At 41.0% G+C, this 22225-nt stretch overlaps 1 protein-coding gene across 6 annotated transcripts in view; it reads left to right on the forward strand.

Annotated features, from left to right (window-relative positions):
- Positions 1–22225, forward strand: part of TRERF1 (transcriptional regulating factor 1) — a 98563-nt gene that overhangs the window by 26042 nt on the left and 50296 nt on the right. For all 6 annotated transcript variants that reach the window (XM_058836115.1, XM_058836116.1, XM_058836114.1 and 3 more), the window contains exon 2: positions 2167–2222. The gene's annotated coding sequence lies outside the window, so the exon portion shown is untranslated. The remainder of the gene's footprint in view (positions 1–2166; positions 2223–22225) is intronic.

Here is a 22225-nt window from a genome sequence, read left to right on the forward strand (position 1 = left end):
CATAATGTTGTTTCAGAAATACACTAGGTTGTGGTTTTCTACAGCCTGCCGATGAAAATAGGCCCACAGTCTCAGTGGGAGCTAATATGGGCCCTTGGCTGGACACAGAGCAAGAGCAGACTTGCTTCTCTTATATTCTTACAACAGATCTCCCCCAGCAAATGCCCACTGTATTTCGATTTGATTATGAAGGTGCTTTTTCTAAAGTCAGTATGTCATTTTTCTATGTTGTATTCTCTTCTCCTCTGTATTACTTCAGTTCAGTGCTGCTTCTGTCCTGGTAGCTCTGTGTGAATGTGAACACAAGGCAGTAGACAGTTAAAAAAAAATCCATTAATTAAAATATTTACATTGGAAGCTGCAAAACATTTACTCTTTGTGTAAAACAAACTTCCCCATTGTTCTTGTATGATTGCTACAGTTGCTCTGAAAATAGCCAGGAAGAGGTTGTGCTCTGAGGAATTTTACTGGGTTGGCAGGGGACTAGGAGGGTAGGGATTCTGAAGTGGGCTCTTGGTCAGTGGCTGTCTTTTGTTCAAATCTTTCTGTAATGTGGACAGAAGACCTTTTTTTCCTAAGGAAAAAACAAAAAAAGTAACCATACAAATAAAAACCAAACCAAACCTATAGTGGTGTAACTGTTGTCATATTATTCTGATAATGCAAAAAAAATTAACGATCATCAGTAGAATCTGAGAAAATGGTATTTACAGCATGAGAGGTTTATTTTTTAGCACTTAGTGTGTACTAGTGTACACTTAGAGGGAAAAAGGAGGCACCCCAGAGCTGGCAGTTTGGACCCTGGCTGGGGACCCACATGCCACCATCCCGTTCTGCTGGTGGGGAAATGGCAGTGCAGCGTGGTGAAGGATGTCACCTCTGCCTGGCACTGAGCACCTGTGGGTTCCTGCTGGGGTCTGTTGGCATCATGGCTACAGCTTCTTGGTGTTGAAAGAAAACCAAGTGAGGGGGTGTACCTGTTTTTTTACTTTAGGCACAGGGACACCTTTAATAGCATCACTACAGGAGAGGCAGGCAAACATGAAAACTGTTTGCTTCAAATCCTGTAATTTCTGCTGAATCTCTCCCCAGATAACTGGACTGAAAAATTAAGCATTTTTTGTTAGGTTTTTTAGTAGTATTCACTTGTGTGCCCTTTCACCATTGCACATTTCTGACATTTTCCACTCTGGCACTGGACTAACAGGCTTCTGGACTTTGTGGGCAGGACACTGAAGGGGCTAAAAGAGAGTTTGGTTGTTTTTTTAGGTCCTTGATTCACACTTCTCACTCTAGGCAGACTCATAGAGATTTTCAGGTTGCCAGATGGAGGTCTCTCTTCTGCCCTAGTGACTCATGGACTGGCTGGATCGCAGGTCATGTTGTCTCTTCTTAACAGTACTGTGGCAAAGTGTTTGTTCAAGCCTGAGTCTATCTAATACAATGTAAATTTTATTAACAATTTTAAGGTTGCACATTTGTTGGTCAGGTATGTGGTATTCTTTCCTCTGATCCCAAGACTGTCATATTTACCTATATTATTATATATTATATATATATTGATTGCTTTGAAAGGTTGATCTGTAAAGGAGTTGGGAAATTAAATGTACTTGACTGGGGTAGGCAAAATTTAAACTTGAGCATGAGAGTTTTGTTCCATCCGTTTCTTGCATGCTTTACTGTTTCTTAAGAGAGGCTGCATGCTGACAGTTTCTTGGCCTGGAGATAAAAAGTGCTGCTTACCCAGGTTTGATAGTCTGATGGAAAATTGTCTCCACAATGTATAACACCGCTGGGATTATTTCTAGCCATTACCGTTGGTCTCATTTTACAACTGTTCACATTATGTAATTTGATGCTCATTTAATTTAATGAGAGGATGCTGCAGACTTACTTATGACTCTGCAGGACAGTCTGTATGCTTTGGCCACCTCTGTTAGCCCTGCCAAAGGAGGAAGAGCATGCTTCTTACAGGACATGTTACAACATCTTTAATACTTTTATTATCCACGCTTCCCAGATTGCCAGCAATGGGAGGGCGACTTGCCTGGGGTGTAGATTAGACTGGAATTGCAGGAGAAGTTTAACCTTTTTTTTTTAACTGCTTATTAGACTTCTGTTGTAGGGTTATCAGGAGGTATTAATGGGCTTTTCCTTTTGTTGCAGATGGGATTTCATGAATTGCTGTATTTTGAATAGGACGAGGAGATGTGTCTCATAAGGTAAGAGAAGAGGGTAAGATAAACATGTTCCTACACAAAACTGTCACGCTATTTGGTTTTTTGGGTTGAGCATAATTTTTTTTCCCCCTGGCAGAGCCCTGCAAATAATTGTGATAATTATTTTTAAGTTAAATCTGACTCTAAGCCTCTGAGCAGAGACCATCTCTGTTCCACACAGCTTCTGACCAGTTCTTTCTCCTGGTGAACTAATGTACAAAGGCCAGAAGACAAAATGGGATACCCTTGCAGATACAGGGGTTAGCAAGATAGTCATGCTATTATTTTAGAGCTTTTTTTTTTTTTAAGTAACAGAGGATGTAGAGAAGTATTGCTTTAGTTTTGAGATGTTGCCTCCCCTCACATCCCCACCCCAGGTATTTAAAAGTTCAAAAGATCTTTGAGCTGTTTTAACTTCTACACTTCAAAACTTGTTTTTCTTGTTGCAGTATTTTCAAATTTGGACTGCTTTTTTATCAGGACAGAGTGTATATAAGTAGAAATGCTCTAGATTTGAATTTGAAATTAATATTTGCTGTCACTAATGTGCTGAAGGATACTGCAAGTTTGCTGATTTTTTAAAATTTATCTTCTAATGGCATTTTTAAATGGTAGTGTTTAGGTGGATACCATTTTCTTTTTGGTTTCTGCTTTAGAAGTTTCCACTGTTAGAGGGGAGTAGGTGTCGCGAAAACTCTTAGGAGCTGGGAGAACCATATTCAAACAATAAACAGCCAAGCATAAAAGTGATATTAGCTAGGGATTGTCACTGTCTTTCAATGTACAATCCACAGTGCAACTGTTCAACTCTATCACTTGTTTGTTTGATTTTTGTCTCGCCCTTCTTCCTGAATTCTATATCTTTTACAGGCCGCAGAAATCCCCCTATTGTTCTTTTTGGCTCTTTGTTGGAAAATGTCATGGAAACAGCTAAATGCATGATGCCATTATATGAGGATCAGGACTAAATTATTTTTTCCTTGGATTCAGACATTTAGCTCTTGTAGAAGCTCTTGAGTTTTCTTGGTTTGTCAGGGATTTATTTGTTCGTTTTTCATATAAGTTTTATTTTCCAAGTAGAGTTAGCCTTTGGAGGGTGGCTGCTCAGGCAAGAGCTGAAAACTTTGAATGACTCTTAGCACTGTGTGATATATACAAGATTCAAGCCACTTGGTGGCTGCCTGTCTTGTTTGGTTTTTTACAAGTGTTAGACATTTTGTTCATTCAAACCACCCTCTTTGATGCTACTGTTGGATCATGTTATGAATATTTTATCGAAAGGCTTACTCTCTACACGAAGGTGGTCTTGTATGTTGGTAAAACCCAGCTCTCCAGGTGAGAGAGCTTGCAGTGTGCAGCACTGTTACACAAAGCACCTCGCATGCATGCCCCGTTTGTTAGGTAAACAAGCTGCTTCACTTGCACGTGTTCCAACCAGTCCTCCTATACTCCAAGAAAGGGTAATTAAAATTGTTTTCAGGACTTCTTAGGGTTTTCAGGAAACGTGCACTGGCACCCCTCTGCATCACCCTGTCACACCGTGCCAGCGGTGCTGCTGTGGCTGGAGGCCAAGTGGTGCCCACTGTGGCACTGCCACTTTGTGCTCTTGTTGAGAAGAAGCATAGCCAGAATGGGACAGGTAGAAGTGCTCATGTTCAGGCAGCTTTGTTCAGATTCAGGTCATTGAGAAGTCTGTTTGTCCAGCGTCAAAGCAATGCTGGGGACTTCGGTGTGCGTCAGCAATTGGGACTGGACAATTTAGTGAGACAACAATTTAGTTATTCATCTGCTAGTATTTCCTGAAGACATTATTCTCGTGTATTATATATGTACTATATAGTGTACATATATTACACTGTTTAATTGTATGTACTGCTCTCTTCTGTGGAGTAAATATTGATAAATCTGTGTGCTGTAGCATGGGCAGCTCTTGTAGCAGAGCTCCTGATTGCTGTTATAATCTCTCTCCCAGGACAATTTCACTCTCCTCTTGTCTTGTAAAACAACCACTGAGGAGGCTATGTTTCTAGCAAGTTTTGCAACTTGAGGCCATGACACCTCCTCTTACCACTGCTTTATTGCCAGCCCCGGGCATGTGCAAATTGTAGGGTAGATCCCAGCAACTGGACTGGCATTAAAGTGAGATTCTGTGATGAAGAAGTAGCACTTTCCACTGGCTGTTGTCTTTCACCTCTAAATTAAATACTCTGTCCTCATTTTGTATGATACCTTCTCAGTAAAATTCAATTCTAAGCTAGGAATGGGTGTATCTTGCTCCCCTTTCTCTGGGAGGGCTTTGTTTATCCTTTCCCCAGCAGCCTGGGCTGGAGAAATGTTACTGTCCCACTCCTGGTCCTCCTGTGTTGCAAGAGGTGTCTGTTCTGGTCATGTTCCTTCTCAAGGCTGCAGGTGTCACTCATTCTTTCAACTACCCCTAACTTCTAAAGATGTCGTCAGTGTTACGTCACTTATTTCATTTTTTAACCTTATGCTCCCTTTCTGGATTCTCTCTCCTCATTTACATTTGGATTTTCATCCTTCCAGACAGTCATCTGGATTCTGCCCCAAACATGCACTCAGGTCTTGACTGTGCCTCCTATCAATGTTTTTGCTCGGTTACTTAGTTTGCATGGGTATTTCCTGACCCATTCCCTTCTGTTTCTTCTTCTGCAGGAGTCAGTCTGAAGCACTCCCGTATTTCTTGCTGCCATTGCAATTAAAGGGGTTTAGATCCCATTTAAAGCAACAATAGATGGTCCAGTCTGTGCAGAAATAATCTTGTTTTAATGCTAACCATGGTGACTTCCTTGTAATGGCTGGCTTTTGGCATCTGTTCTACTGATTACGTGGCAGGGTAGAATAAAAAAAAATGAATAATAGCTCTTTTGATATTCCCGAAGCCTAGTGATGAAATTATGAGACTTGGCAAGCTTGCAGCAATGTTGATGGGTCTCAGACCTCTCACCCAATATTTTCTTTTCCTTCTCCCATATTTCCCTGTGTCTTTATCTTGCTCCAAGCAACCCAGAGTCCTTGTGAATTGCGAGTCCGGTTTCGCATGAGGTCTGCCCAATAGCTCAGATCATAAATATAAAATCATTCTATAAGGTCTAATCTATTTTCGGAGGTACGCTTGTGAGATAAAAATTACTTTGATCGCTGAAACAGCATTGTGTCATTTTTGAGAGGAAATGACAAGAAAGTAACTGTTATCAGGCCTATTTTCACCCACTGTTAGCTTAGACCTGACAAATGGTGTCTGCAGGGTCTCTTAGCAGTTCCAAATTAGGTTGCCAATTAATACTGACTATCTAAAAAGCACTAGGTTGATGTATATTCTATTATTAATAGCTGTTAATGATCTTCATAATAGTAATCTGTTTTGCAAACATATTCTGGTTGTTCTTTTCTAACGAGTCTTGGCAGTGAAACCCCCGATTTTACACATGCAGAACCACAGTAACTCGTTGAAGTGTTTGTGTGGGTTTTGGTATTTTTTTTCAATTTTGGGTGTGTTTGTCTTGTTTACTGGGAGTAACGCTTGATTTTGATGAGACCAAATGGAGGCAAAGTCCAGAAATTACTTCTGTCCAAACTGGTACATTGTGGTTTCTTCTTGTGTTAATGTAGGTCAGCACAAAACACTTTCATCACTGCTAGATGAATTTTAATAATTTCCTTTGACATGGCCAGTGAATACTTTTGTCTCTACAGAAGCCATCTTAACAATACGAAACAATAAGAAAGCTAATTTGAATAAAATGGTAACAGGTAATTTGAGTTTCTTTTCTTGTGTTATTTAGCTGTTATGTCACAATTTGTGGAAAGTACCTGGAAAGCACAAGGAGAAAAATGGGAAATCTCATGCATGAGGAAAAGCCTCTAGATAAGAGTGTGTAGGGGGAGAATATATACATAAATGTAGACATCAAGGTAAATGCTTTTTCCTTTTCTTTTTCTTCCAGAAAATTTGAATATTTGCGCAATCTGATGTTGCAAGTTTTAAATGCTTAACACTTCTAAAAGAATAAATTACTTCCGTGCCTGAATTTGTAGATAACTGTCAGCTTCAAAGGATCAAGTGAGTTGGAAGGAATGTCTGGAGAACTCAGTTTAGGCAGGTATCAGGCAGAATATAGAAATGAGGGGAGTATATCCAGCTAATATAGCAGACACCTAGATGTAATTTTATATATGAATTAAGACCACTTGTGCTACAAAAAGCAGGTACCTGTCATTCTGCTTTTAGTGTAAATGTAGGATACTCACTTCCCCCTCCACATCTCTGTCACACTGGGTTTCCCGAACTGCTTGTTACAAGAATTATGTTGCTTCTGTAAAAATTAAGAATTTAAATTCACCTATTTAATACTTTTCCAACTATCCTTACAAAAAGGACTGCCTTTGGCTTTGGAATATCCTTGTTGTGTGCTGGCTGGCTCTGTAAGATATAAGTAACTTTACATTCTTGACTAAGCAATTAAGAGAAACTAAAATCAGTACTGTAAAATGCACATTAAAACTATAGGGATGAGATGGAAACATCCATTTCAGCTTCTGCTTCAGAAATGAACTGGTCTGAAATTCCCCTGGGAGTGTGTAAAGCACAAAGATGAGGAGTACTTGAGGTGTGCAGTCTCTGGGGTGCTTGTTGCCTCTCTTTCACTCCATCCAGTGAGCCAGGGCACAGCACTAAACCTGGCCAGAGCCACTGGCTTAGACTTTTCCCTAGGGTTATTTTTCTGACCCAGGTTCTCTGAGCTTCGTAGGCACAGGGGGGGTGCCAGGGGGCAGCTCCTGGGGATTGCAGCTTCCCCTTTGGGGTGGGCACCCACTGGAGCAGGACTGTGGGGTGATGGGAGCATCAGTGCTGGTGCGAATCCCTGAGCCCGCCACCCTGGCTGGATGGACACACCCTCCTTTCATTCATCCTTGGTGTTGGTGGTGGGGCTGGGGCTGGGACACGGGAGTGGGGAGCAGGTGACCTGCCCCTGCTACCACACAGGCTACCACCTCTGCAGCTGTGGACTGGCTGCCAATTTCAGTGATTGAAAACAGTGCTGGCAGGCAGAAATTTCCAACTGCAGCTCTGCTAATGACTGGTGTTGTGGTTTTGGGCAACTCCCTTGGTTGTCTTTGAGTCAGCTCCCCTTTCAGTAAAAAGAGGATGATACTTACTGCTGAGGTGATTAATTGTTCTTCAGATGTCAAACTCCTGCCATTTATTCTTACCCTTGGTACGGAGAACCTTCTCTGCTTTTGTTAGGCCTGGCTCCAAGAAAATGACAGCTTGTAGGGACTACTTTGTTTTGTTTTGTCCTTTTTTACCTGTTAATTTAGGAAATGGATATGATTGACTCTCAGCACCAAAATACCAACCACCACTACCAATCTTTTGGATCTTGGCCCCCTCCCTTCCTCTTCTCCTTTCTCTCAGCAACTCCTCTTGACTGTCCATTGTTCATATCAAACCTTTCCTAAACTAAAGACAGGGTGCCAGGTAGAGTTAAAAGGAAAATTTTAGTTGAGGTTCCTAGCAGTGAGGCTAAGGGTTTGCTAATGGTGTACTGGTGAAACACAGAAATGTTCTGCTTTTTTCTCTGAAACCCGTTCCGTGTGACAGTTATGCAGCTTCCAAGCTCAGACTTGGCCACCAACTTCAGACATGCTAGTAACTTGCTGATTTTTAAAAAATATATAAAATAAACAAGTCTATTCTATCTAAATACTATCTAACAATAGTATTTGGCGGAGTGGCTGAGTGAAAAATTTCAAAATTCACATATGAGATTAAATTTAAACTTACCCTCCCCCTCTAGATATTTTAGGAAAAGTATTAGTTAAAGTATCCAGGCAGTGCTCAGAGAACACCAGAAGTTCTAACAGCTAGTTTGCTGTTCATCTCCCAGAAAAAATGTGTTGTCTGGGTTCATGAGAGACCTGCAGCTGCAGGTGGTAACTTCCTGCTCCGGGTGGAAGAGAGATTATGTTGAAGGGGCTGAGAGCTCTCCCTGTTGCACCCATTGGGGTGGTGGGGCTGTGAGGAGCAGCCAGTGCTCCTGGTGGGTGACTGTCTGCAGCCTAGGTGGGACTCTGGTGGCCACCTAGCCTGCACACTAGGTGGGACTCTGGTGGCCCTCCTGATGCTCAGACAGTAGCCAGGGCTTTGGTGACTTGTGGACTTCATAAACCCCAAGGAATGGGCTTGAGTTCTAGAAAATGTAGTCTTTGAAGAACATTCAAAGGCTTCTGTCCCTAAAATGAGCATCTGGTGTCTGTTCATCCTGTCCTGCTAGAGCACATCATGAACTGTCACTCAGTGATTTCTATAGTCAGTCCATAACTTCTGGTGTTACCTTACAGAAACATCCTTTTCTGGCTATAAATAACAGTAGCAGGCTTGCCTTGTTTTTGTTTTTTCTTTTAGTATTGTCTCATCTTTGTTTCTCTTTTGTTTCTCCCTTATCCATGGAGAGATGTAATATAGTACCTGGATGTAGTATAATGCATCGTGCTTCTGTTAAATACAAGCTGCTGTCAGGTAAAAAGTGGAACGAGACATAGATGGATATCATAAACTTTGTTTCTCAAACCTGAAATTTCCATACTTGGAAATCACTTCCTGTGCCTCATTCATCCACACAAAAATTTGAATCTCCAGCACCAACTAACATTAGGTAGAGCAGCAGAACAGTAGATTGCTGTCTGTCTGGAGCTCTGGAAAGAGCCTTGAATAGCCTGAACTGAGGCCTTGGAGCACTTTGAAGACAAATGAACTTTGATTTGAATATTCTAACGGTGTGTAGGGAGCAGCAGGTGCTTCTGAAGAGTTGTGCTCCAAGAGCCGTACTTGTTGGAGTTACCTGAATGCATAGGTCTGTATTTGTGAATTGATAGCACTTCTGAATTGGAAAAGATGTAAATGCCAAAGGAATTGCACAAGATTTTAGTCAGCTGGATTAGATAGAAAATGGTTTTTGGAGAAACTGTATTTAGCAAGCTTACTGTCAATGAGTTTATGAGCATACTACGCATCATATCAATCAACTGTAATTATGTACAGTCAGGCAGAAGAGATTAATTCTGAATTCTTCAAAACCTTTTCATCTGACCAGAAGCATCTTTTGGGGGCCTAGTTTTGGCTAGTGTATTCTTTATCTTCTGAGTAAATTTTGGTAGAGACACTTGGCCATTTTGTTAGTAAGTCACTGATAACCATTATCCTCTTGGATAAGCCAAATATGCAGACTGTTTAAACTCTTGATATAAGATGTATTCTCTGAATCTTCCACTGTTCTTGTGGTATTTTCTTTTCCAGAGTGAATAGACCAGAAATGCATGTTGCCCTTGTTGTTACTGTTTTTTAGATAACACTCTCCCTCCCTGCCTTGCCTTACACAAAATAATGCTCTTATCCATCCAGAGGTTATGCTTCCTCGCTTAGCTGCAGATTTGTGCAGGAAATTTAGTGTCTAGATGGTGTAGATGGTGTCCGCTGTAACCCCCAGTCATTTTTTATAGGATTGCTTGGGGATATCTCTTGGAGTTCTTTTTTTTTTTTTTTTAATTCCTAGAAGTTTGTAATTTTGTGTTATGGCTGTATTAAAACCAGCTGCTGCTCTGACAAACTATACCTAGCTAAAAGTATACTTCACCAGAAAGTAGCCTTTACTAGTTTTTTGCTTACCATTGCTCCAGGTTTCACATTTGGTACAGATGACAAGAATTGGTTTCATATTTTCCTTCTGATCCCTGGTAATTGCAATGGACAGCATCCCATCAGGCCCCCAAAATACCAAGAAAAAAAATACAAGAGGAAGTACATGGTGTCATTACAAATAACAGAGGATTTTGTATCATTGAACTTCTTGTACTCTGCAGTTTAGGTTTGTATGAACATAATTACAGCTTTGAATTCTTTCTTTTAAATATTGCATGTATGTGGGGGAGTAGTTGTTTTGTTTTTGCTAAGTAGCATTTTTCCAGACAATTGCATTCATACCGCTTGTGTTCTTTTTTAAAGGTTAAATTTAATATTGATAGGGTTTTTTGGTCTAGTTTTTATATGAGATTAAGTACCAGACAGTTGCATGTTTACAATCAGCTAATAGTCAAAAGGTACAGTCTCACAAAGACTTGGCTAAAACTAAATGAATAGCTCTCAGTTTCCTGTGGGTGTGGGGTTTAGTGTGTGTGCACTTCTTACCAATAAGGAATGGAGCAGCTTTCTTCTGAGATAGCTATGCTGCCAACTTTTATACCACTGAAGTAATTTTGTTAAACAGGACGAAGAAAAGAAGTTCATAAATTGTCAAAAGGAATTTGACTACAAAGTGTGCCAGCAGGGTTGGGTCTGTTTTTCCTCCTCCATTTTATCAGGAGGAAAGTTGGCTCGTTGCTTTTGTACTTTATTGGCCTTTTGCTTTCAAATGGTGAGCCTCAACAGTATACTGCTTTCATTATCTATTTCAACAGTTGCCTGTGAGTGTAGTATTTGAACACACCTTGTGGAGATTAAAAAGGTCAAGACTTAATTCCTTAGAGATGTTGTACATGGCGTCATTTTGGGCATTTCACTGAAGTGGCTCAAGTAATCGCCTTAGGGCAGTGTGGAAGGGCTGTGAGGATTTGAATGAAGGTAACCCTCCCACCAAAGCCATCTTCTGCTGGTCAAGGAATGCTCTGTTTGGTCTGTCTGTTATAGGCTCAGATGAATTTTACCTCTAATATGTACTAGTGTTGTCACTTCGATCCTGTGCATTGCTAGGTGCTATTCTAATGATGGCATGCTATTTCTTCTACAAAGGAGCAGTGTGCACTGTCTGGCCCTCACCCTAGTCCGTGCTGTTAAAAGACAGGGAAACAAGCAGGCCTGACTGTGTCCCACTTAAACTTCCTCTGAATTTGAGTAGACAACTCGGAAGATCAAATTATCTCTGTCCATTTTCTCTCTGCTTTCTTCTCCTTACTTGCAGTTTAAAATATCATCCACTTTAGTAGCCTTAAGGAGGTAGATGATGAAGTCTTCATTAGAAGTATTCTCTGAAGTTGAATTAGTTATACCATCAATCTCACTAGCAAAGCTCAGTGGAAGTAGAGCTTTTTGACACCATGCCAGGAGGATATCCAACAAGTTTTTACTGATTGAAAAACATGCTTGGGATATACCTGCAGCTTGCTGTGTAACTTTTTCCTTTTATGATCTTTTGGATGGCCCATGCTGCCTAGAAGACTTGGCATTTCTACCAAGAGAGGTTGTTGGAGAACTCTCCAGGCACATCTGCAATATCTCTCTAGCAATTGTTAAATGTGTGCTCCATGTGTCACTGACTCAGGGAGCAGCTGTTGTTCCTCAATTCTGGTTTGAGGGTCAGAGCCAGATGAGGGTGTGTTCTTGCTTCTCCAGTTTTCAGAGGTGGTGTGAGGGAATGAAAGGAATAAGACGGCATGCTCTGAATAACCTTGATGAAGAGTGAGCGTTGAAATGGTTTGTTGCTCTGATTACTTGACATGCAAAAGGAGGTGAAAACTCTTGTTTTATGTAGACTTCAGTAGGATCAGTAGTTAAGGATCATCTGTAGGATGATCTGAAGTTCTGACGTTGGTTTCTGGTGGGACCTGGTATTACATGAGGTTTGAGTGAAAGTAGCAATGGCCACTGTTCAGCAAAAACATAGGTGACAGTGGTTAATACAAGCTATTCTCTTACATTATTAGAGTGTTTTTATTAAAACAAGAAAGATAACTGTATGACCGGATGCTGATGGATTCTGGTGTAAGAATCAAAGCAAGCAATACTCTTCAGGCACTAGTGAGTCACATGCAGTTTGGAGATCCTGTGCTGTCTCTCATGCAAGACAAGTTCACATTTGCATAGACTGCCTTTTTTTCATGCATGGCTTTGGTTTTCAGTACTGATTAAATTTTAAATTATTTCCTTACGTTTTTAGCTGTTGATGTAATATTAAAGTGTTACTTCTTTTCTGATTTCTTGTCCTCTCTCATATATGTGTATATTTTCTCCTTATTAAAGAAGAAAAATAAATTAATAAGCTAATTAAAAATAAAAATAATAAATTAAAAAATAAAATACATTAATTTTATTTAATTCTAGCGTAGCACCTGAAGAACTGTTGAGGGTGGGAGACCGGCCTTCTATGTTACTTTCCTCCTGTTTAAAACAAATTGAGACTTACATGATATTTACTAGCAGTCTCTTGCTGATCCAGGGAAATAATTTTTAAAGACCAGGGCCAGAGAGTATTCTTTTCATTTGGAAGGGGTTAACATGAGCTTTTCATGTTCAGGTGGTGTGGCTGGGACAAAGAAAGACAACCATACAGATTACTGAAGGTGGGAATATGGTTTGTATAAATAGTTTTCTTTGCAGATGATGAACTTTTTCCTTAATCATTTAATTACTTAATTTCAGGAAATCTTTGGGGGAAGAAAATATCTGGGAAGCTCTGGTAGACACCTATATAGGTGTGGCAATAGAAAAAGAAGGGGATGATGACATCTGAAGTTGGATGCAGGGCAAGAAACACTGGAGCAAGGGTTGGCCAGGAATGCTGAAATACAGATTTTGGGGAGGCAGGACAGGAAGATTGCTGCTGGTTAGCCCAACAGCAAGTCACTTCAGCCTCAGAGTTTCCACCTGTGTGAAACAGTGTATAACACAAGCCTCAGAAGTACTGTGAAAGTACTAAATTAATGCTTTCAGTGGAAGATCACAGGATGCTTTGAATAAAGCTTTACAAAAGTGCACAGTGTTCTTACACACAAACTATTTGGTATTAATAGTATCTTTTAAATGACAGGGAAAGTGAAATGTGCCAGATTTGTGAAGCAGGAGAAATGTTTGCTCATTATTTTGGAAGAGATAGAAAGTGCAGATGGAGAAGGGAGGATTGAAACCTAGGTTTGGAGTAAAAAGTCCTATGGGCTGTCATCCCACAAGGGATGTGGTTTGGAAATCCTTCATTTTGTTACCTTGTGTCTGTCAATTGGCTTTGTAGGTGGCTGAGCATATTTCTGAGCAGGCTGAGAGGAAAGAGGGTGTTCACTGGTGCAGAGTAATGCAGGGCAGAGGAAGCTGCTGCACAAACTCTTTATTTGAAGATGTGGCAAACCAGGAACTGCTGTAGTCCTTTGCTTAAATAGGAAGTACATGCAGCCGCAAAAGACAAGTGACTGGCTGGAGGCTATAATAGAAATATGAAGTTGCAAGAAGTAGTCTTTCAGCCTACTTTGATGTTTGGATAATACTTCAGAAGGTTAAAAAAAGGCCAATCAATGTTCAACCTGCCTGCAGAATAACAATTGGCAGCATTTTAACCTGCATGTCCACAGTATGATTGTGCTTCCATCGAATCACTTTGAATGTTTTGGGTTGGACCTTAGCGATGTTCCAGCCCCTCTGCCATGGGCAGGGACACCTTCCACTAGACCAGGTTGCTCAAGCCTCCATGCAGCCTGGCCTGGAACACTTCCAGGGATGGGACATCTACAGCTTCTCTGGGCAGCCTGTGCCAGTGCCTCACCACCCTCACAGGAGAGAGTTTCTTCGAGAAGTAGATGAGAGATCTTCACTGAGATGAAGGGACTCTTCATAGTGGGAGGATCGCTGTAGCCCTGTCTTCAGCTTCAGAGTGTCTCTCTCCTGCCCATGCTCCAGTTCTCCTCTGTCACAGGCTTGATGTGGGCTTACAGAAATGGTTTGGTTTGGTTGAAACCAGCTCACAGAGAATGGGGAAGATTCCCATTGTCTCAGACAGCTGGAGCTTCTTGCTGTATTTCAGCTGTTAACAGTGAGGTGTGACCTTTCTGTGAGCAGGTGAGAAGTGAAAGTCCTGCCTCTCCCTTGCTTGGATATTAGCATGCTCAGAAATGAGGAAATAGCTTTAACTTTGTGACAGAGGCCAAAACACTAAAGAAAACCCCAAACCCACTTATTCAGAGAAGTGAGTCCTCAGCTTTATTATTTAGGAGCAACTACGTGATGGTCAGGGTATGTTCTCCTGATGGACAAGTTGGCCATCCTTTGTTAGGTGTGGCAAGTGAAACATTTCATTTTTAAATGAGCTGTGGTAGTTACATTCTCATATCCTAGGGGAAGGCTTTGTGGCTATTAGGCTGGTAATTAATTCTGGTAATTAATTCTGCTGTTGGGCTAGGGTTCAACAAAGGGTTGCACAGGTTTTATTTAGGCAATACTAACCTGAAGAGTTGTGTTGAAATTTCTTTGACCTTTGTTAAAAAGTTAAAGCCCTATTAAAGTTTAGCCTGGGAGAACACCTTCAGGTCTACATTCTATTCCTGTTCTCAGAATAAATCCATATGGGAAAACCATCACTGAGCACTTGGGTCTGGCATCTAGACCTTTCTTGTAAAGGGAATCCTCTCATAAAAATTGTAACATCAGCTGACCTCACCACCTCTGACTGCTGTGACGATGGATTCAGATTCTTCTGCTCGTGCTCCCCTTCATGCTATTTTTCCAGCACACCATTGCAATGCTGGTGCCATTTGTCTAAAAGATAAAGCGCTCTTACTCTAAAAAAGCGAAAGTAATGCAACTGAATTGCTACTTTTCTCTATATATATTACTTCTATTTAATAATGATAAGAATTCTCTTTTTTGGGCTGAAAGCAGAAGCAGCACTATGTTCTGACTCAAGTTCAACCACAGGGTTGGTTTTTTTTTAATAGTCATTAAATGCTTTATTGTATTTAAAAAAACAAAACAAACATTTTTGTTTTGGAAGAATGAGTATCTGATATGACAGCATAGAGCAAAAGTTTATTATGCATATACAGTTGAAATAAGTTAACTTGTTTAAACTGTACTGTAGAAGCAGTGCTTCAGCATTTGAAAAAGTTTCATGACTTCATATAACCATATCAACATGTTTCCATAGTTAATTTCCAGCCTACAATTGTATTATCCCTTGTCTAATGGAACATCATAATATTAAGTAAACTAATAACCCTAATGTTAATGTTGCTGATGCTTTATTAGATATTACATAAAGAAAAAAAAACCACCAACCAAACACCAAAACGACAACAAAACAACAAACTGCAATCCTGTACTGACTTAACCAGGATATGTTTTAACTTGTTAAGTTTTTCTGTAGGGGAAAGTGGAGGTGACATCTAACAATTCTGTATCCAATTCTCAAAATGGACCAGCACACAACAATATGCTGAACTGCTGGGTATTGTTGCTTGGGAGGACATCAAATATGTACCCAGTGCTGTTCAGTGCTTTTCTGCAGAGATGAATAGACTGTATGCTGGGACTTCATCACATTTATGTATGTCCACATATATGTAGCAAATAGTGAATTAATACAGTGAGTATGAACCAGTGATGAGGCAATGTGATTACTTGGAAAGGGAAGGGAGAAGTAACAGCCTTTAGATGGTAGAACTGAGTTAGTTACGTTTCAAAGTCACTGGTAATTATACTGAACAAAGCTATTTCTTCTTAAATTTTAAAATGCCACCAAAAAGAGGGATCTGGCAAGTATATCCTCTGTCACACAGGGAGTTAATTTCCTTTTGGTGTGGGCTTATTTGAGTAGGCTGAATGTTAGCACAGGCCAGTCCAAGTCTGTGTGTTACGCAGAGGGCAGGGCTCACTACGTTCAGGAGAGAGTTTACATTGGAAGGGAGCTGGGGTGATGGGCAGAAGCTAGCAAAGCACAGAGGCCTTGCAGCACTGCTGAAAGAGTGGGTATGGTTTTTGGATGCAAAATTCAAGCATATATTCTAGGAGCATATAATGTTTTACCAGTGTGTGATGGCACAGGATCATTACTGGAATATAGAGTCCAATTCATACGTGCCTGCAGAAAGCTGAGAGATTGATTACAGTTGGAAAACCTGTTCTACTGTTAGACTTTTCTAAATAAAAGTCTTTGCATGCTTGCTTCAAGTGAAGTGGATGGGTTGTATTTTGCAAATATCTATAGAGGAAAAAGTACAAAACTCTTTAGTTTAGTGGGAGGAGGTGTAATGAGATTAAATAGCTGAAAGTTGAAACCAGATGAATCTGGGCTACTTGTAACACACAAATTATTAAACAGAATAAATTATTCGCTAAAACAGCTCCCATTGGACATGATGCTTTCCTAATCATTTGCTTGGGAATTAGACTACATGTTTTTAGCAAGGGAGAGTATTGCTATGTGTATGTTTATAGCAAGCCATATACCTGCATGTAGGTTTGTGGCACACCTTGGGTGGAAGGTCAGACTGGTGATTGCAGTGGTCTGTTCTGTTTTCCACATCTGTGGGAGGTGAGTGGAGACCACCTGATGCTGTGAAATGCTGTATCAGCTCAATCTCCTGAGTATCATCTCTAGGAGGCTGGTCAGATTTTCTTGGTTTGTTGTTTCTTTTCTCTCTTTGGCAAATCTGCTGGGTTTGATTCATGACTCGGAAGGGAGAAAACAGAATTTAAGTCCTGCCCATCTGTCCATGTGGAGAGTGGCTTCTGTAGCTGGATTACAGGGAGTCCTGAGGGGCTTTGGGGTTTTTTATTTAATAGTTAAGGATGTGGGGATTTTTTGTTTGTTCCTTTGAGGAGGATTAAAGGAGTCAGACAAGTCAAGTTTTGTATGGGTGCAGGCATCCTGCTGGAGAAAAGAATGGGACAAGCAGAATAGAGAGGAAAATGAACTTATGATCAAGGGTGTTATTCAGTTTTTGTTTGATCTTATGGGAAATAGGGGAATTTGCCATGGAAAAAGAAAAGCTAATGCACTGGGGAGCTTCCATCATTAGGCTGGTTTTCCAGATTCACTCCATATAAGTAACAGCGGATTATTTTTCTTTTCCTGGCGACTCTCCGATCATCCATATAAAATAAAATCTGTGTTACTCTAATTTCAAATAGAGAAGGGGTTTCCATCTCTGTGTCAAACTACTGGCACACTTTTTACAATGTGCTGCCATGTGTTCCGCAGGGAGAGGGAGATCAGCACTAGTTGAGTTGCCTTCCTGCCTCTGGATATACCTCTTTGGGTTGGAGTAAAGGATACAAGGTAGAGCTGTGCAACACTGCAGCACCTGGGCAGCGGACCGAAGATGGCAATTTCATATTATTCATAGGGGTGAAAATAAAATTAATGTATGCAATTTAAATGCAAAGGAATTGCACTTCTTGTCCCCATAGTAGTATGTGTAGGAGTTTCTATCTGTAGATATAGAATATATTAATATATCCTGTATAGTGTTGATGGGGAAGCCTTTGGGGGGGGATAAAGTTTTGTGTTTAAATGACAATCCAGTGTTTTCATAGCATTTGTGATGTTACAGCAGAGCTCTGTTTCACTGAATATGGGAAGCTCCCTGAGGATGGCGGAGAAAATACCACTGCCTTCACTTCTGACACGTATTATGTGTGAATTATTTATGGTACTTCACTGCAAATGGAGTGTTCTGTAGTATATTTGTAAATAATGAATTCTTTATAACGGGACATCTGTCTTTGGATCCTGTGTCATGAAACTAGTTTTCTAAATACACTTTATGATAAGATGTCTACCCCTTTACCCAGGCTGTCCTGTAATAAAATATTTTTGTATTCCTGCTATATGTTATCTATTCTGACTTCTAAATGATACATGGATAGATATGTATGTAGAAGTTTGTACTGTTTCTTGTGAGTTGACAGGGTGTTAAGTTCACTTTATAGTTAGTACGTACCTTTGTAAGTAAACAGTCTGATTTTTGTGTTCTGTAAAATGAAGTTAGTGAAAAACTTGTGGACCTCATAAATTAAGTTTACCTCTTCTAACTTTCTTGAAGAGAATGTATTTTGTAAGACAGTACTCATTTTTAAAAATATTTTTTTTAATTAATAACTAGTTTCTGGTGATGCCATTAGTTTGTGGGGGTAACGAAAATGCTACGTGCAGTGTACAGTTCAGAATGGTGAAACAAGAAGTGTGGGATAAATGCCTATTTGGCCCAGTATGTGACTTTGGGGATAACATTTTCCCTTGCTTTTCTGTGCTGCCACATTGGGGGAGTTGAGATTCATCACCAGTGGGTGGCTGAAGGGGTTGGCATTGCCTGTGCTGACCAACTGGCTTGTGCAGCTCTTAGGTGAGCAAAGGCAGTGAAAAGATCCCAGTTGGAAAAATAATTTTCCACATGGGAAAGGCCAGATTGTCAGCAGCCCACTTGAGTAACGTGGTTTTCTGTGTGGTGCACAGTTGGATTGGGCTATCTCAGTGAAGGGGCAGCTGCCTGGAGTCAAGGCTGGGGCCTCTGCAGGACAAATGTGCAGCAGATCCCTGGGCCATATGGGAGGATGGCTGTGCATGGTCAGCATGTAAATGTGACCATAATTGCAAATGGAACAGCTCCATTACCATCTTACCCACATCTGCTGAGCCAGTGTGATTTGTTGGTTACAGTGCCACATGGATGTAAAATGTGCCAAGAGGGAAAAATGCTTTCATGTTGGGATGTTAAAAAAAAATAAATAAAGGAATACTGTATTTTCAACTTCCAAAAAAGTCTTCCATTAAATTACCTTCTGCATACCCTCCCTTGGTGTGAGCCTGGTCCCCTGCTGTCCTCTCCTCATCCCCCCATCACTTCTCTTCCCTTTCTTCTCTCTGCCCCATAATCACTCTTGGGAGCTCAGTACCAGGGACCAGTTTTCCAGCTAATGTACTGTTGTAAGCCTTTTGAATTCCCTCAAAACCAGAAGTTAAGGCCGGGTGCCTGCCTGGCCCTGTGCACTGCTGCAGTTGCTTAGCAGCCAGCGGGAGGCACAGGGGAGGAGCAGCTCGGCCCTCCCTGCATCATCTGCGGGGATGAGACAGGAGAGCACAGTTATTACGGGGGAGCTCTCTTAACATCTTGCTTTCTGCCTCTCCTGCGTGCTCATCCTCACCTGCCTCTCCTGAGGAGGCAGGTTCTCTTCCTGAGAAGCTCAGGAGCTTCTCACCAGTTGGGAAGTGGATGCTCCTGCATTGAAGCAACCCTTGCTGCTTGCAAGGCTCATTGAGGCTCATAGAGGCAGCAAAACCATCCCAGGTGACTGCGAGGCCTTGGTCCAGAGCACTGTGAACATACTGCATGGATGTTTTACCTCTTGAAAGAGTGGCCTTGGTTGGGTGCTTCAGCTCACAAGGTCATGATTTTGCACACTAACCTCTTAAGTTTTCCATTTTCAGTTGTAGGTTACTCATCACTTCTCATCACTTTTCTTTACAGGCTCTGACAGAGTAGTTCTGCTCAGTGTTCCTGTGTTACCTTGGAAAAATCTCCAGCTTTCAGCAAAAAGTTGTGGCCTCTTCTGTCACCAGGAGTGGTAGAAAAGGACATCAGCCCCTGCCTTGGCCACACTGCTGCAAGGTGGTCGAGGTCTTGGATAGAGGATGGTCTGTGACTGGAGAGGCTGAGGTGTGCTGGATTACTCTAAGGTTGCCTCAGGGGAAAAAACACCCTCAGGGAAAACAACACAGCAGATGGCCAGAAATGATGGTGCCTGTTTAACTGCCATGGCAGTTTTGTTACTTTAGGGCTGAAGGCACAGGTCTTTGAAAAAGTATGGGGTACCAAGATATCATTTGTAGAACTTAGGCTTTGTTCTGGAGGGGTTTCTGTAAACCTGACCAGAGAAGAAAGAATTAGGAGTATCTTGCCCTGGTTGTAAATGTCAAGGTAGTGTACTGTCTTGGAGCAGAGGCTGTCTCAAAGCTGTGAAGTGTCCACTGCAGTGGGATCTTTCCTGACTTGTTTCTTCTTTAAGAACATTTATTTCTGATGGGCACCTCAGATTTCAGAGATGTGAATGATGCACACAGAGCAGCTGTTGGCTGTAACAGTCACACATGAGCCAGTTTGGTGTGTCATACTTTTCATTTTAATTCAGATTCCTAGATAGCCACAAAACTAGAGTTGGAGGAATAAGCGCATGACTTGTAAGAAGAAATAAAGTAGTGCTTGGATTTTCTTTTTATAAGGCTAATTGTGTTAATTTGCTTGAGACATAATTATCTCAATGGGATTGATTTGTTTAATTAACTTGGGATGCCTGCAGGTGAAATAGTGAGTATAAATAGAAGGACAGTGGGGAATGCATCACTAATGTTTGTATTGCAGAAGGATTGACTCATATGTAAATGAAGTGCTGCAAGCCTGCCAGGCTAACCTAGTTCTGGGGTGGTTTCTAGATAGAAAAAAAAAATAAAATCTCATGCTGTCATGCATAACACAGGGCTTGTACACTCAGGAGTAAGTTGGTGAGGAGTGCACGCTGTAGTACTAAGGACAAACGTACCTTGCTCCTGTCGTAAATACCTTGCGTACGAGCACTTCCATGAATGTTGCCAAGGGATGGTGTCTGAAGGATGTAGTTTGTGCCAGACCACTGTGATGGCACTGATGCATCCCAGTAGCTTCTTCAGTGTGCCAGTTGTATGTGGTGAGAAATCAGTGCAGTTTCTTGTTCCAAACATTGCAAGGGCCACTTCTGAACAGAGCATGTGAATACCCTGCATGTAGCGTTCCTGGGATGAAAGCCTTGTGGCAAAGCTTTACGTGTTCTCCTGCTCCCAGATTCCTATGCCTTGCTGTGTGGACATACCACTCTGCAGAGGATTAGATGTCTTAATAGACCAGTTCTGCAGCCTGTGTGCGTGTCCTTTGCCTGCTGTTTGCCAGAGCCGTATCCGACACTCTTAGCGTGTCCGTTGTTCTAAGGTGGGTGGTTGTGTTCAAGGCCTGAGGGGGAAATTCTGTGTCTTTCCTGTCAGTTTGGTCCTGTACTGTAAAAATCTTAATTCCTGCAAATAAAGAGGACAGACTGGTGTTTCTGATCTTTTCCCTACCTAAAGTAGATTACTAGTTTTCATAAAATTCTAGTCTTTCTCTGAATCTTTTGGAGATCTTCGTCGTAGCTTGTGGCAAAATATTGGCCAAATTGAATGTTGAATATAAACAGAATAAAACTAGATCAACAGAGCACTGCCACAGAACCAAGCCAACTAAACAAACACACATTTCCTTTAGCAGCTCTACATGTATTGCTGTTTAAAAAATGCCATTGCTCTGCATGACAAGAGCGTATAGAAGCACTGTTGTCTTTGCCACAGTTCCTTTTTTTTTTTACATCCTCAATACTTTTTCCATCTCCCATTAGTGTGGTTGCTTCAAGCTTCTCCATTTCCTTCTGTACAGAAATCTGTCTTTGTTCCAAATTATTCTTGTCCCCATTTTCTGAGGCTTTTACTACATCTGCTATCTCAAGAAGAGATCAGATGATAAGAGCTGAACACAGCACTCTGATGGAGAACACGCTTCTGATTTATGCTGTGGCACAACAGTCTTGTACGTCTTATCCTTTAGATTATCATGCGAATACTTTCGTCTTGAAAATGAAAAAAAAAATAATATTTCTAAGTTGTATCCTTGTATCTCTAGCAGTGGGTTTCCTTTATTTGCTGAGCACTTGATTCAAATATTGAGTTACTCCAGAACCGTTAAACCAAACAATCAGTTTCGAGTGCTTCACATTTTTCATTTAAATGCACTTTGCTTTTTATTGATCTGCAGTGGATTTAATTTGTCCCTTGGTCTGGCCTTGCATGGTTCATCTGGAATTCTTTCCAGTCTTCTCTGGTTTTGAACAACTGTAAATTTTGTCATCTGTAGGATTTTAGCTGTTCAGATTTTTGGTGGGGAGGGGAAAGAAGGTGTTGCCTTCCTGTTTTTCAGTCCGTTCAGGAGTATATCATACACTGCTATCCTGGTATAGAGCTGAGGGCATCCCTCCCTTGACCCTTTTTTTTTGAAAGCTGTTTGTTTTGTTCTCATATATTTTCTGTGTCTCTCTGCTGCTTTCAAATCTACATGCATGCTCTCCCTAATAAACCTCAATTTTCTTAGTAGGATAAAAGGATTTTTCAAATACTGTTTCAAGTACAATTCCCAGCCTCTTTGAATCCATACGTAGGTTAACAAGCCAAAAGTACTCA

The sequence above is a fragment of the Poecile atricapillus genome, chromosome 3, assembly GCF_030490865.1.
Source record: "Poecile atricapillus isolate bPoeAtr1 chromosome 3, bPoeAtr1.hap1, whole genome shotgun sequence".
NCBI lineage: Eukaryota > Metazoa > Chordata > Aves > Passeriformes > Paridae > Poecile > Poecile atricapillus.